Source organism: Dendrobates tinctorius, unplaced genomic scaffold (genome assembly GCF_039654945.1).
Source record: "Dendrobates tinctorius isolate UK_male_01 unplaced genomic scaffold, ASM3965494v1 ptg000135l, whole genome shotgun sequence".
Lineage (NCBI taxonomy): Eukaryota > Metazoa > Chordata > Amphibia > Anura > Dendrobatidae > Dendrobates > Dendrobates tinctorius.
In genome coordinates this window covers 12,854,473-12,870,171 of record NW_027361803.1, presented here as the reverse complement: position 1 = coordinate 12,870,171, position 15,699 = coordinate 12,854,473, and positions in this window count along the sequence as shown.

Genomic DNA, 15,699 nt, shown 5'->3' with positions numbered 1-15,699 from the left:
GTATTGTGGGGGCCGGGACATATTTTACATTGGGATCTAGGTGCTATAAGTCCAACATGTTCTCCTGTGGGGGCCGACTCCGCTATAAATATACAGATGTATAGAAGAAACTCAAGATGACCTCTTGTTCTACTCCTAGTGCTGAGCGTACAAATGTCACACAGGACGCAGGTTGGGAAGCATTCATTATTTCTTGCCTGTTTCTATGTAATAATAAACAGGTAGTTGGTTAAATGAAGGTCGAGATGATGCCATTTTCTGTGAAACAAATGTATTGTACCTGAATGAAGAGCCCATTGCTGCATGTGGGCCCACCGGAGGATTCTCCTGTTGTCCTGTGGGCCAGTCCGAGCCTGGAGGTCATTATTAGATATGAAACCTTCCACAGTGCTGAGCTGCTGAACAGGACTTTTTTCCTTAAGATAAAAAATTCATTAAAAGTGTATGACCAGCAGCGTTCCTACCAGGGGCAGAGGGTGCGGTCTCTCCGCGCCTCGCACTCAGAAGGGGCCCACCCAGAGATGTGGTACCCTTAACTATATCGCAGACATGATCTCCCCGCACTGCCGCTATGCTGTCTCAACCACAGTCTGCTTTATGCCTACGGTCTACAAAAGGGCAGAAGCACTGGAGCATGCACAGGACATCCGAGTCCCGGCGCAGCCACTAGGCAGACCATTTCCAAGGCGGCAACATTTCTGGCTGGACGTCTTTTGTGATGCACAATTTTTGATCTGGGGAATTTGGAGACAAATCATCACCCCGATCTCATTCTCATAGTCGTCCATTACTGAACAGCTTTGCAATGTGTGGCAAGTGCATTATCCTACTGACAGAGAGCACTGCCATTAAAGAGAAACACCATGGAGGCTCAGTGGTTAACACTGTATTGTGGCTCAGTGGTCAGAACTGTTGCAACCCTGGGGTCCTGTGTTCAAATCCCATCAAAGACAACATTTGCAAAAAGTTTGTAAGTTCTCCTCGTGATTGCGTGAGTTTTCTCTGGGCTCTCCTGTTTTCTCCCACACTCCACAAAGTATGGGTAATTTTGGGACCATCTTAAAGTATGGGGTATTGTGGTGCTTCATTAAGTATGTGTATGTGACGACCGTCTGATGCGAGTCTGGACTGCAATTGAGACAGCACCCCGAGCAACCCTGAGACCCTTTACCCCAATACAGGGATCAGGAATTACAGCAGAGCCCAGGAGGGGCTGTCTGTATAAGAGCAGCGGACCAGGCAGGACAATCGCCAGAGAGGGATAAATTAATGGAAGCGAAGGAGTAGTCAGGAGTCCAGATCTAAACCAGGCAGGCGGCAGAGGTGCAATATCGGCAGACAGTAACAGAGTCAAAAATCCAGGCCAAGGTCAGAGTCAGCAATAGCAAATAACACACTAGTACACTGGGAAAACCAAGACTATATCTGGCGGCCTGCAAGACAGGCGCCAAAGTATTTGAAGGATAAGGCTATCCCTCACAGGCTCACAGTCTGATGACCTCATCTGGACCGCCCCCAGAACTAGGCCAGATGGCGATGCACCAACCCCTTCATCTCTGACAGAGGAGCGGAGCCTGCGCCCACCAGTCGAAGGTGTTCGGCGCCTCCCAGTGGCCGAGGCAGGAACAGCAGCCCCCGAGACTGATGGTGACAGTCCGGTGCCTCCCAGTGGCCGAAGCAGGAACAGCAGCCCCTGAGTCTAATGGTGACGTGACGGTCCGGTGCCTCCCAGTGGCCGAGCCCGGAACACCAGCCCCCGATTCCGACGTCGACGTGACAGTGTAAGGAGGCATTTTGGGGCCATCAATAAATATGGAGGCATTGTGTTGCATCATTAAAGATGATTTCCACTACTTGGACGACCCCTTCTCGTAAGCCTCACTTGGCCCCAATAAAATGAAAAAAGTTTATACTCCCCTCCCGTTTCAAAGCCATTTCAGCCCTGTAGACAATCTCGGTCTCATTTTATTTTACTTCCTATGACCTATATGCCCATATAGACAGCTTAGGAGAGTTGATCCATCTAACAGATTTGAGAACGTGAGTGGCCGCCCAGAGCCTGGACCTCTGCCCCATGTAACACCAATAATGGAGATTATGAGCCTTGCCTCTCCCAAACTTCAGGGTCTGACTCCACAAATGCTTTCCTGGATGAGGAGGCAAAACCCCACAGACGCCTCAAAAATCTTGTAGAAATCTTTCCCTGAAGAGCGAGAGCCGTTATATTTGCAGAGGTTGACTCCATCTTAATGTCTATGGATGTAGAATGGGAGGGTAGAAAGCTCCTGGGGGAAGAATGTGGAGGGGGTGTAAGAATACGGCCGGGTTGCAATTATGTCAGCACATTCCATACTCACTGTGCTGTCAGCTGCTTCTTCCCTGCTGTGTTCCCCGTTCTTCCGTTCACTTAAAGGACAGTAGGCAAAGTCCAAAGCAACTTTAAACATAATGGATTTATTCTCTTCAGGACACAGCACATCCATAACACTTCCAGCACACTTGTTACAGTACCAGCAATGCATTATTCTTCATCCTTCCCTAACTTCTTCTAATTCACTGGACTAGGCCACAAAGTTACAACGGGACGAGGAGCCTGGTGAAAACACCACTTCAACCTATCTCCCTTGAACTGACTTCAGACCAGACTCGGAAATATCATCTACTCGGTCGTCCATCCCCTTTTGGTTATCCTGCCCGCGCACTCACTAGTGGCCCACACTACTACTATTACTTCTTCATACGTCTTCTGTAGCTTCTTCAATACGTTGCTGCGGATACCATGCACTTAACTCTTCTCTTCTTCCTTTATACTTTCACTCCTTTCTAGGGATGGCTGGGCTTCTACTTGGAAACGTTGTGTGGTAGCTAAGCAGCTCAGGTTCCAAGGCCACCTGAGCACACCAGGGGTCTACCCCCGTCTCCCTATGTTCAGGAAATCTGTCTAGCTTATTCCCCAGCTACCACTCCTACAATTAACCTCTAAGTGTCCTACAACTAAAACTTTCTATGCAGTGTACTCAGTGCCCCATCTAGTGGCCTTTTCCCTAACTGCATTGTCCTTAGCTTAAATATAGCAATAAACATGTATATACAGCTTACATATAATACAAAGATACGTAAATACGACACATGCAAATATGGCAATTATATACATGTAAATAGTAGCATCAACATTTAAAGGGCTAGGCCCTGACCCTCTTACAGGGGCACATACTTTTCACCACATAGTATATAGTCGGTATTTTCATGTTACAGATAAATCATGAGACACGTGATGATTTAATACATTCTGTGGAAACAGCTCCTGAAATTATAGTAATTAATTTATCAATAATATATTCAAGGCAGACTGATGAAAATGTATGCAAACACGCTTCACACCCTGCACACGCAGCAGGAAGAGGCATGAAGGAAAACACCGGATGTACAGAACAGATGGTGGGAAACCTGATAATGTATATGTGAGTTCATTTATTAGAGTCCGGGCTGCAAAAGGGAAATATTACAGCAGATTTATTAAGACTAGCGTTTCAGAAGCTGTTCTAAAAAAATATTGTTACGGTAAATTGCGCCAAATGTATTCACAGGGATCACATATTGTACTTTACTGTGTAACAGGAACACGGCACTAGTATTATTGGCTGGTGCTCTACAAGGGTCCCATCCCACCAAATGGCATTGAAGAACTTGGCACTCGTAAAAAGTATTGCAAATAATATCGCAAATTATTGTGTTTTATTTATATGTGCCATCCACAATGTAATGTACAACGTTTCGCTCAGATCCCTGACCTTCATCAAATACACAGATTGATTTTATACAAGGTTTGGGAGAATGTAAACCAACCTTGTCTAAAAGCAATCCGTGCATCTGATGAAGGTCAGGGATCTGAGCGAAACGTTGAGCATTACATTGTGGATTGCACATGTAAATTAAACGCAATAATTTGCAACTTTATATGAGTGCCAAGTTCTTCAATGCGATGTTATACTTTACTGGCTGCCCGATGATTCCAGTACTAAGCCATGTGGTGGATGTGATCATTGATCGGCTGCAGTGGTCACATGCTGCCTACAGTTAAATACCAGGAGCAACTCTACAATATGAGTGCTGGTTTGATGCAGTAAAGAAGAGAAGAGATGGGTGGACACCTGCATGTTTATGGGTCCGGCTGAACAGTTACAAAAAGTTCGGGTTAGGGTACCAGAACAGTACCCGGACCCAAACCCAAACCCCATTCACTTGAATGGGGGGCCCAAACTTCCAGTGGTTGCAAGTTGCAACGTTGTCATGTGCATGACAGCATATCGAACACAGCTTCTGATAGGCGGTGAAATCATCCCCGCCAATCAGAGCCGCGGTTCCCACACTGTCAGAAGACAATGTGAGTACTCAGCTGTGATCGGAGGTATACAGTTTACCTCTGATCACTGGAGTCAGCGGATGGGACTACTGCTCCCATCAGCTATCACCTGCTGCTGCTAAAAACAGCGAGAGCAGGAGTGGCTGATGGGAGTATTCATTAGCCAACTCCTGCGTTGCAAATAAATAATTAAAAAAAAAATTGTCATGCCGTTTTTTTAAAAATTAGTTATTTACAGAGCAGAGGCGGCTGATGAATACTCCCATCAGCCGCTCCTGCACTCATTGCTATTAGCAGCTGCAGTTGATGAATGATGGGAGCTGTAGTCCCATCCTGTGATACGAGTGACCGGAGGTAAACTTTATACCTCCGATCACACCTGAGCTCTCACACTGTCTTTTGACAGCATGGGAACCGCAGCTCTCTGACCGGCGGGAATGATCAGAAGTGGTGTTTGCAGCGCTGTCATGCACGTGACAACGTGACAAACACCCCGTGCTCGGGCAGCTGAACCAGTAGCACGGACTTCCTGATGAAGTCTTTGTACGGTACGGACACTGAACTTTACTGTTCGGGTTTACTCATCTCTAAAGAAGTAGAGGCAAGTAGTTTTTTTGGGGATTTTTTTTTACGTTTGATAACCCCCTTGAGAAATGTCATACTTTATTACAGTCTCTAAGAAGTGACATCCTATATTCCCTTCTCCAGAGACCAAAAAATAACAAGTGGCACAGTCCTACCTGTGTGTATAGTGTGACTATCTTATCCTATTGCCACGTCATACTTCTAATAATAATGAGATGTCTCTGCTCATCTTGTCCTAGTCTATACTGCAAAGCTGATAAGTGACTTGCAGAAGGAAGAGTCAGGCTGCTGTGTGAGCTACCCCGAAACACAGTGTCTGCAAATTGAGATTCTGGTTTGGCTTTTATCCTAAGTCATGTAACAAGGCTCGCTAAAGGGTCGACATTGACTTTTAGGATTGCTACTTCCAATAGGTGCACTAGAGTTCTAATCCTCTTCCTCTTTGAAGAGACAATTTGGTTTCATGTAGTATTTTTTCTGCTTTAGTACTCTAAGACAAGAGACAAATTTGGTCTTGCCACCCAGAACAGAAGGACCTGGACTTTATCTCCAGGTTTTTCCAGGACCTTGTCCAATTACTTGCATTCCCTCCATAGAGGAGACTCCGACACAGGTCCTCTGCACCCAGAAGCACAGAGGACGGGACTAACTAAGACTTTGCCGCTTCTCTCCGAGACTCCTATGATCTGCTCCTAAAATACGTGAACCCTTAAATGTTTTGGGTCGCCCTCCCAGGGCTGTGGGGTACTCGGTACAGGGCCCGATGAGCTTCAATGGGAGATGTCACGGCAGCTGGGACCCAGCCCGTGGCCCTGGGCGCCCATTGTAAAAGGAGTTGTTGCAGTGTGCTTATGGTGGTGAAAGTCTATAAGTGATGATTCGTGACGCCACCTGTGGTGTTCGGCAATGAAGATGTAAGCCGACGCTGCAGACAGATCCTCTGGGACAGATGGTGTGGTGCAGCAGTGATGTTATAGCCCTCCACAGGCAGGGCTGTAGTCCCAGGGCAGTGTAGGTGAAGTGACACGTAGATGGTGTAGCGTCAGGCGCAAGGGATGTAGCAGTGCTGGGCAGGTTGGCGCAGGAATAAGCGGAGGACACCAGGGCATGTAGATCCAAAGCTTTACTCACAGTCTGTTGCAGGTACAGGTGCCCGCATCCGTGCCGTGTCCTCCGGGCTAGGAGCTCAGCCAACTTCCAGGCAAGATGAAGTACTCCTCTCCAACACTCCGCCAACATATGTGCCTTTTCTGAATGTCTCCTCTTATAGCGCCTTTGAATGAAGTACTCCTAGTACTGAGTTACACTGGAGTGCCTCCTGTCAGATGTTCCTATGAACTCTACTTGTACGGCAGACAGCTGTAGCCTGCTTCGGGGACTCCTTGCTACTAAGTCCCGGCTCACTATTGTTGCTGTTGTGCCCCCAAGTCTTGTGTGGAAATAAAGTGGTCACTACTTCTATTCCTCCGGTGTCTGCTGCAGGACCATTAGTATCCATACAACCTCGGGGACCGGACCCCGGCCTTGCGCTTAGAACTTGGGAAGGGTTCTCCTCTAACCCTGGTCCTTGTTCTCTTCTTCTCCTCACGTTTCGTGCTAATCCTTCTTCCCAATGGAGAATCAAGCTTCCTTTCTCTGTCTCTTTCCTGTGCCAGCAGACCCAGATCACTGTGGCCTGCTGCAGCACTTCCTTCTTCCATCCCTCACCCGGGGATCTTCTCTGTCTCACTCTCTGTCCTTCTACGTCCTCACTCACTGACTGAATCAATGACTGACCGACTGACTCAACTCTTCCCGCTCTTTTATGTGAACTAAACTCCACCCACCTCCCAGCACGTTTTGTGTTCCAAGCAGGGAGCCACCAAGGGGTGCTTTGCTAAACTCCAAGCAGGGAGCCGCCGAAGGTGCTTTGCTACACTACTTTGTGGTGTGGGGTGCAGGTGTTGGAGTGTGGTCAGGTGTCTTCACCTTACCTGGATGGTGGGGTACCACACCTCAGGAGGAGGTGCAGTACCTCTGTGGCGACTGAACCCTCAGGGGCGCCACAGTTTCACCAGGAGTTCTTGATACATTATTACGCACATAATTTCCCACGCAGCAATGGCATAAAGTGAGACTAGGGACTTTTTTTTTTTTAAGTGGCGGAGGAATACAGTGCGGAAGGATACCTACCTTCCGTCATTGGATTCCTGCAGCCCGTAGAGAACGGCAGCATCATCTGATGCTGCCGTTCTCTACCCAAGATCGTCGTGGGACACACTCGTGGACTGCTTCGGATCGTGGGTGAGTATTTTTGTGGTTTGTTATGTTAATATTTATTCCGGAAAAGACAATGGCTTCGGGGAACAATGTGACAAGTATTGGTAAGTATGTTACTCTATGTTATATGTACTGTATGTCTATGTATGTATTGTATGAATGTATTGTATGTATGTAGTATATATGTGGTATGTATGTAGCATGTAGTATGTATGTAGCATGCATGTAGTATATATGTAGTATGTATGTAGCATGCATGTAGTATATATGTAGTATGTATGTAGTATGTATGTGGTATGTATGTAGCATGTAGTATGTATGTAGCATGCATGTAGCATGCATGTAGTATGTATGTAGTATGTAGTATGTATGTAGTATGTATGTGGTATGTATGTGGTATGTATGTAGCATGCATGTAGTATATATGTAGTATGTAGTATGTATGTAGTATATATGTGGTATGTATGTAGCATGTAGTATATATGTAGTATGTATGTAGCATGCATGTAGTATATATGTAGTATGTAGTATGTATGTAGTATGTATGTGGTATGTATGTAGCATGTAGTATGTATGTAGCATGCATGTAGTATGTATGTAGCATGCAGTATGTATGTAGCATGTATGTAGTATGTATGTAGTATATATGTAGTATATATGTAGTATGTATGTAGCATGTAGTATGTATGTAGCATGTAGTATGTATGTAGCATGCATGTAGTATGTATGTAGCATGCATGTAGTATGTATGTAGCATGTATGTAGTATGTATGTAGCATGTATGTAGTATGTATGTAGTATGTATGTAGCATTTTTTTTTTTTTAACATTTAACACATTAGCCGGATGATGGGACTACTACTGTCCCATCATTGGCTAATGTGTCAATCACTGTCATGGTAGCAGGCATCGCCCGATGGGACTTGTAGTCCCATCGGACGATGCTTGCACAGACCCCCGGACATCAGCACAGCCCCCCGGCAGGCCGGCACAGCCCCCCGGCAGGCCGGTACAGACCCCCACAGGGTGCACAGACCACCGGCAGGCCGGCACAGCCCCCCGGCAGGCCGGTACAGACCCCCACAGGGTGCACAGACCACCGGCAGGCCGGCACAGCCCCCCGGCAGGCCGGTACAGACCCCCACAGGGTGCACAGACCACCGGCAGGCCGGCACAGCCCCCCGGCAGGCCGGTACAGACCCCGGGCAGTCCACACAGCCCCCCGGCAGGCCGGCAGAGACCCCCGGAAGGCCCGAAATGACGGCGCATCATGATGCGCACACACCGCGCATCATGATGACGTCAGTCTGTCAATCAACTTTGAACTTCCGATTCCGATGCCGAATTCCGATATTGAAAAAATATCGGAAGTCGGTATCGGAATTCCGATACAGCAAGTATCGGCCGATACCCGATACTTGCGGTATCGGAATGCTCAACACTACTGGTCACCTGACAATACAAAGGTAACATCAACCCCACAAATATGAGCCCCACTTGCAAGCACTACACGGCAAGTGGAAAGAGCCGGACAAAGCGCCAGAATTTGCGCATCTAATAGATGTGCCTTTTCTGGGCAGCTGCGGGGTGCTATATTTAGGCTGGGGGGCCAATATCCATGGCCCCTTACCAGCCTGAAAATACCAGCCCCCAGCTGTCTGCTTTAGCAAGGTTGGTTGTCAAAAATGGGGGGGACCCCATGCCGTTTTTTAAATTATTAATTTAAATAATTAAAAAACAGCGTTGGGGCCCCTCTATTCTTGATACCCAGCCTTGCTGAAGCTGACAGCTGAGGGTTGCAGCCCCCAGCTATGACTTTTGCCTGACTTGTTATCAAAAATACAGGGGAACTCACCACATTTTCTTTTTAGATTATTTATTTACAGCGCAAGAGCGGCTGATGAATACTCCCATCCGCCACTCCTGCTCTCACTGTTATTAGCAGCTGCAGGTGTCAGATGATGGGAGCTGTAGTCCCATCAGCTGACACCTATGCCCGGAGGTAAACTTTATACCTCCGATCAGGGGCGGGCTGGGCTGGGTGGCAGGAGGGCACATGCCCCCCCCGGGCCGGTGCCTAAGCAGTTGCACAGGGCCGCTGGAGGACCGGCAGTGATTTATACATAGCGCACCTGTAGTGCACGGTTACGTCATCCCCCCAGCCGCCCCGACATGCAGGCTGCAGCAGTATGTCATGAGCAGGTCTAGACTGGCAGTGGCAATAGGCAGAAGGTAAATTGGGCGCCGCAGCCCCTTTAAATCTTTCTGCGACCGGTGCAGTAATGCTGTCACTCAGGCTGTAGGGAAAGGCTTCCTCACACTGGAGTCCTCATATTCCACAGGGGCCGGAGGTTTGTGCATAGACTAGTGAGGAGAAGAAGTCTGGATTATGTCTTGTGGCTGCAGTTGATTTATGGCAGCTGCTTGAACTTTCTCTGAGACCCCTGATCTGAGACATTTGAAACAGCTGGCCATAAATCCCACCATACCGCAGACAGAGCGACCGGGGTCAGTCCAGAATCCTGCACTGGACTGAGAACTGTGACCCGGGCAGCAGAACACCAATGATAAGACCATCTGTATCCCTACCTCTCCATATATATATATGTATGTGTATATATATATATATATATATATATATATATATATATATACACACTAGCTATGAACCCGTTCTACGCCTGGGTGGCGAGCATTTTTATTGGTATATGGTCTCCCATCCTTGTATGTGCTGCCCCCCCCAATCCTGGTATGCATGGTACCCCATTCCTCATCCTGGTATGCATGGTACCCCATTCCTCATCCTGGTATGCATGGTACCCCATTCCTCATCCTGGTATGCATGGTACCCCATTCCTCATCCTGGTATGCATGGTCCTCTCACCCCCCTTTCCTGGTATGCATGGTCCTCTCACCCCCCCCTATCCTGGTATGCATGGTCCTCTCACCCCCCCCTATCCTGGTATGCATGGTCCTCTCACCCCCCTTTCCTGGTATGCATGGTCCTCTCACCCCCCCCTATCCTGGTATGCATGGTCCTCTCACCCCCCAATCCTGATATGTATGGTCCCCCTCACCCCTATTAAACTGCACACATACACAAAATGCCGGGGGAGGAGTGCGGTGCCGGAGTACGCGCATGCCCATACCGCGCTGTCTGGCGCCATATTGCTGAAGACACTGCAAATGTGTCTTCAGTAAAATGGCGCTGGATAGCGCTATGCGCAATTCCGACGCCTCGGTCTCCAGCGAGAAGAGAAGCGACGCGGCAATGCTCCTCCCGGTCAGGTAAGTATGAAAGTAAGGCGCCGGAGATTGCAGTATGCATTCAGTGTCTACGCGTACCGCCATCTCCGGCACCATACACACTTCTCTTATCTGTAACCGCTGGATGCCTCCTGTCTGGAGCCAGACTGTGCAGGCAGGTTGTGCTTGCGCAGTCTATAAAGGCTTCAGACAGAGTGGTGCTCCCAGCGTTATATTATAGATAAAATATACTGTATGATTGTGCGTGTACATATGGATATGTGTGTGGTACTGTTTTGCTGAGGCACATTATGGTGGTGTTAGTAAAGCATTGTTCATTGGTCTTAGTAAGGCAGTGTACTGTTCTGTTGAGAAACTGTATGGTGGACAAGGTGTTATCGAGGAACTGTATGGTGGTGTAATGGAGGGACCGTATGGTGATGTAATGGAGGGACCGTATGGTGGTGTTATGGAGGGACCATATAGTGGTGTTATGGGGGATTGTATGGTGATGTAATGGAGGGACCGTATGGGGTGGTGTTATGGAGGGACCGTATGGTGGTGTTATGGAGGGACCGTATGATGGTGTTATGGAGGGACCGTATGGTGGTTTTATGGAGGGACCGTATGGTGGTTTTATGGAGGGACCGTATGGTGGTGTTATGGAGAGACTGTATGGTGGTGTTATGGAGGGACCGTATGGTGGTGTTATGGAGGGACCGTATGATGCTGGTATGGAGGGACTGCATGGTGGTGTTATGGAGGGACTGCATGGTGGTGTTATGGAGGGACTGCATGGTGGTGTTATGGAGGGACAGTATGGTGCTGGTATGGAGGGACTGCATCGTGGTGTTATGGAGGGACTGCATGGTGGTGTTATGGAGGGACAGTATGGTGGTGTTATGGAGGGACAGTATGGTGGTGTTATGGAGAGACTGTATGGTGCTGTTATGGAGGTACTGCATGGGTGGCGGACGGCGGGAATGGTGAGCAGTAGTTCACATAGGAAATGAAGATTACATGGCCTGACAAGAGGAGAGGAGGGAAGGGAGTATTGGGCCAAGTGTTTTACTGCTAGAGTAGATTCAAGGACTGTGGTGTGTGTGTGTGTCATTATACAGTGGGGCTGTGTTTGTATTATTCGGCGGGTGTGTGACTACAAGTTTGAGACTAGATGCCGACTAGACTTGCACGGCCTAATGCAACTGGATTGAGCAAGGCCAGAAACAGTCTAGTCGTAATGTGGCTGGGAATATACAGTGGGCACGGAAAGTATTCAGACCCCTTTACATTTTTCACATTGTTTCATTGCAGCAATTTGGTAAATATAAAAAAAGTTCATTTTTTTCTCATTAATGTAGACGCTGCACCCCATCTTGACTGAAAAAAAACAGTAATGTAGAAATTTTTGGAAATTTATTAAAAAAGAAAAACTGAAATATCACTTGGTCATAAGTATTCAGACTCTTTGCTCAGTATTGAGTAGAAGGACCTCCTGAGCTTGTACAGCCATGAGTCTTCTTGGGAATGATGCAACAAGTTTTTCACACCTGGATTTGGAGATCCTCTCCAGTTCCGTGAGGTTGGATGGTGAACATTGTTAGACAGCCATTTTCAGGTCTCTCCAGAAATGCTCAATTGGGTTTAGGTCAGGGCTCTGGCTGGGCCAGTCAAGAATGGTCACAGAGTTGTTCCAAAGCCACTCCTTTGCTATTTTAGTTGTATGCTTAGGGTCAATATCTTGTTGGAAGGTGAACCTTTTGGCTAAGGTCGGGGTCACACTTGCAACTGCAATGTGAGAAACTCGCATGAGTCTCTCTCAATACCCGGCACTGCTGCCGGCATTCGGGACCGGAGCGTTCAAGCTGCATAGGAATACTTGCAGCCGCACACTCCAGTCCCAAGTGCCGGCGGCAGTGCCAGGTATTGAGGTGAGAGACTCGTGCAAGTTTCTCGCATTCCGGTTGCAAGTGTGACCCCGGCCTAAGTCTGAGGACCAGAGCACTAGGGTGTACTTAGCCGCATTCATGTTTCCTTCAATTGCAACCAGTCGTCCTGCCCCTGCAGCTGAAAAACACCCCATAGCATGATGATGCCACCACCATGTTTCACTGTTGGGATTGTATTGGGCAGGTGATGAACAGTGCCTTGTTTTGTCCACACATACCGCTCAGAATTATCACCAAAAAGTTCTTTGTCTTATCAGACCAGAGAATCTTATTTCTCATAGTCTGGGAGTCTTTCATGTGTTTCTTAGCAAACTCTATGCGGGCATTCATGTGTCTGGCACTGAGGAGAGGCTTCCGTCGGGCCACTCTGCCATAAAGGCCCGACTGGTGGAGGGCTGCAGTGATATTTGACTTTGTAGAACTTTCTCCCATCTCCCTACTGCATCTCTGGAGGTCAGCCACAGTGATCTTGGGGTTCTTCTTTACCTTTCTCACCAAGGTTCTTCTCCCACGATCGCTCAGTTTGGTTGGACGGCCAGGTCTAGGAAGACTTCTTGTGGTACCAAACTTCTTCCATTTAAGGATTATGGAGGCCACTGTGCTCTTGGGAACCTTGAGTACAGCAGAAATTCTTTTGTAACCTTGGCCAGATCTGTACCTTGCCACAATTCTGTCTCTGAGCTTCGTGGCCAGTTCCTCTGACCTCATGATGCTCATTTGGTCTGACATGCATTGTGAGCTGTGAGGTCTTATATAGACAGGTGTGCGCCTTTACAAATCAAGTCCTATCAGTTTAATTACACACAGCTGGACTCCAATGAAGGACTAGAACCATCTCAAGGAGGATCACAAGGCAATGGACAGCATGTGACTTAAATATTAGTGTCTGAGCAAAGGGTCTGAATACTTATGACCATGTGATGACAGAAGATCAGCTCTCCACCCTTCTGTCAAGATCACACCTCACCACTTGTGCCCTCGACCCACTCCCATCCCACCTCATCCCTAACTTGGCCACAGTCCTCATCCCATCTCTAACACACCTTTTCAACCTTTCACTTACAAATGGTGTCTTTCCCTCATCCTTCAAACATGCCTCAATCACACCCATCCTCAAAAAGCCCTCCCTTGACCCATCCTCTGTGTCTAACTATTGCCCAATATCTCTTCTCCCTTATTCCTCAAAACTACTGGAACAGCATGTATATCTTGAACTGTCCTCCCACCTCTCCTCCTGTTCCCTCTTTGACCTAACTAAAGTCACTAACGACTTACTAACCGCCAAGAGCAAGCGACACTACTCTGTCCTCCTTCTCCTGAACCTGTCCTCTGCCTTCGACACCGTAGACCATTCCCTCCTGCTACAGATTCTCTCATCTCTTGGCATCACAGACTTGGCCCTATCCTGGATCTCATCATACCTAACGGACCGAACATTCACTGTCTCCCTCTCACACACCAGGCCCTTCACTGGCTTCCTATCGCCCAGAGGATCCAATTCAAAACCCTAACCATGACATACAAAGCCATTCACAACCTGTCTCCTCCATACATCTGTGACATGGTCTCTAGGTACCTACCCGAACGCAACCTTCGATCATCTCAAGATCTCCTTCTCTACTCCCCCCTTATCTCCTCTTCCCACAACTGCATACAAGACTTCTCCCGTGCTTCCCCCATACTCTGGAACTCCCTGCCGCAACACATCAGACTCTCACTGTTATAACTTTATATACTCTGTGTAATGGAGGTCAGTGACGTGGATCAGAAAAGAGGCCTGAGCTCATAGGTTTTCAGTTCTGTAGTATTTATCAGAATCAAGCAGGTTTACAGATAAGACACAGCAGGGTAAAAGCAGATGAAGATAATAACGCAGTGAGCAAACGTACAGACCGTGGAGATGTATGAAGTCCAAGTTGCCAGATCCAGAGACCTGGAGAGCAGGCCAGGCCTGCTAGCAGGAAACAGTCCTTGAAGTGGAGGTGGGTGCAGAGCTGATCCTGAAGAAACAAGTCTTTACAATGAGACCAAGATTCACAGGCAGGCGGGGTATCCCAAGGTAACGAAGAGACAAGCTAGGTAGCAGTCCTTCCAGCTTGATAACAAGTCCAAGAACAAGTATACTCAAGCAATGAGTAATCATACAGAGCCTCCTTATATACAGAGCAGACAGGAACAAGAGAGATCAACACAGGAAATAAGATGGCCCCCGTTGAGGCTCGTGACTCCATCTTGGATGAGGGCAAAAATGAACTAAACTAAGGGCAAAGCAGAAACTGAGCGACAGACATAAGGCAAGGATTTCAGAGAAACGGATATGCAGGCCAAGTCCTTACACTCACCCTCAACGGAAACCTTCAAGAAGAACCTGAAGACCCACCTGTTCCGACAAGCCTACAGCCTGCAATAATCCTCGGTCTACTGAACCACCGCACGACCTGCTCTACCCCCTCCTACTGTATCCTCACCCATCCCTGTAGACTGTGAGCCCTCGCGGGCAGGGTCCCCTCTCCTTATGTACTTGTGCGTCCCTTGTCTTACACATGTTTATTATTCTTGTATATATTACACTTGTCTATAATTCCCCTTTTGACATGTAAAGCGCCATGGAATAAATGGTGCTATATAAATGCATAATAATAATAAATATAATAATAATAATAATAATAATAATAATAATGTGATATTTCATTTTTTCTTTTTGAATAAATTTGCAAAAATTTCTACATTTCTGTTTTTTTTTCAGTGAAGATGGAGTGCAGAGTGTACATTGATGAGAAAAAAAATGAACTTTTTTAATTTACCAAATAGCTGCAATGAAACAAAGAGTGAAAAATTTGAAGGGGTCTGAATACTTTCCGAACCCACTGTATAGATTGCATGCTTGTGGTCACAAGACCACCTGTTCCCGGCGCCGGCACCAGACCATCATCACAGCACATGGTGCGCATGATGTGAGGATTCACACATAATGAATGTAGACATGTAGCTTAAGATCCGACAACCCCTTTAAGGATGGGCAACTACTCGTGGGCAACTGCTGTGTGCTTGCCCCCCAGGCTAAAATTTGCCAGCCAGCCCCTGCCTCCGATCACAGCTCAGCGCTCACGCTGTCTTTTGACTGTGTGGGAACCGCGGCTCTCTGACCGGCGGGATGATTTCACCACCGATCAGAAGCGGTGTTTACCACACTGCCATGCACATGACAGCGTGGCAAACACTCGGTGTTATGAGCTCATTTTCTGCTCCACCAGCTGGGAGTTCTCCTTCCGTTCTCCCTCTGGTAGTGACAGGAGGT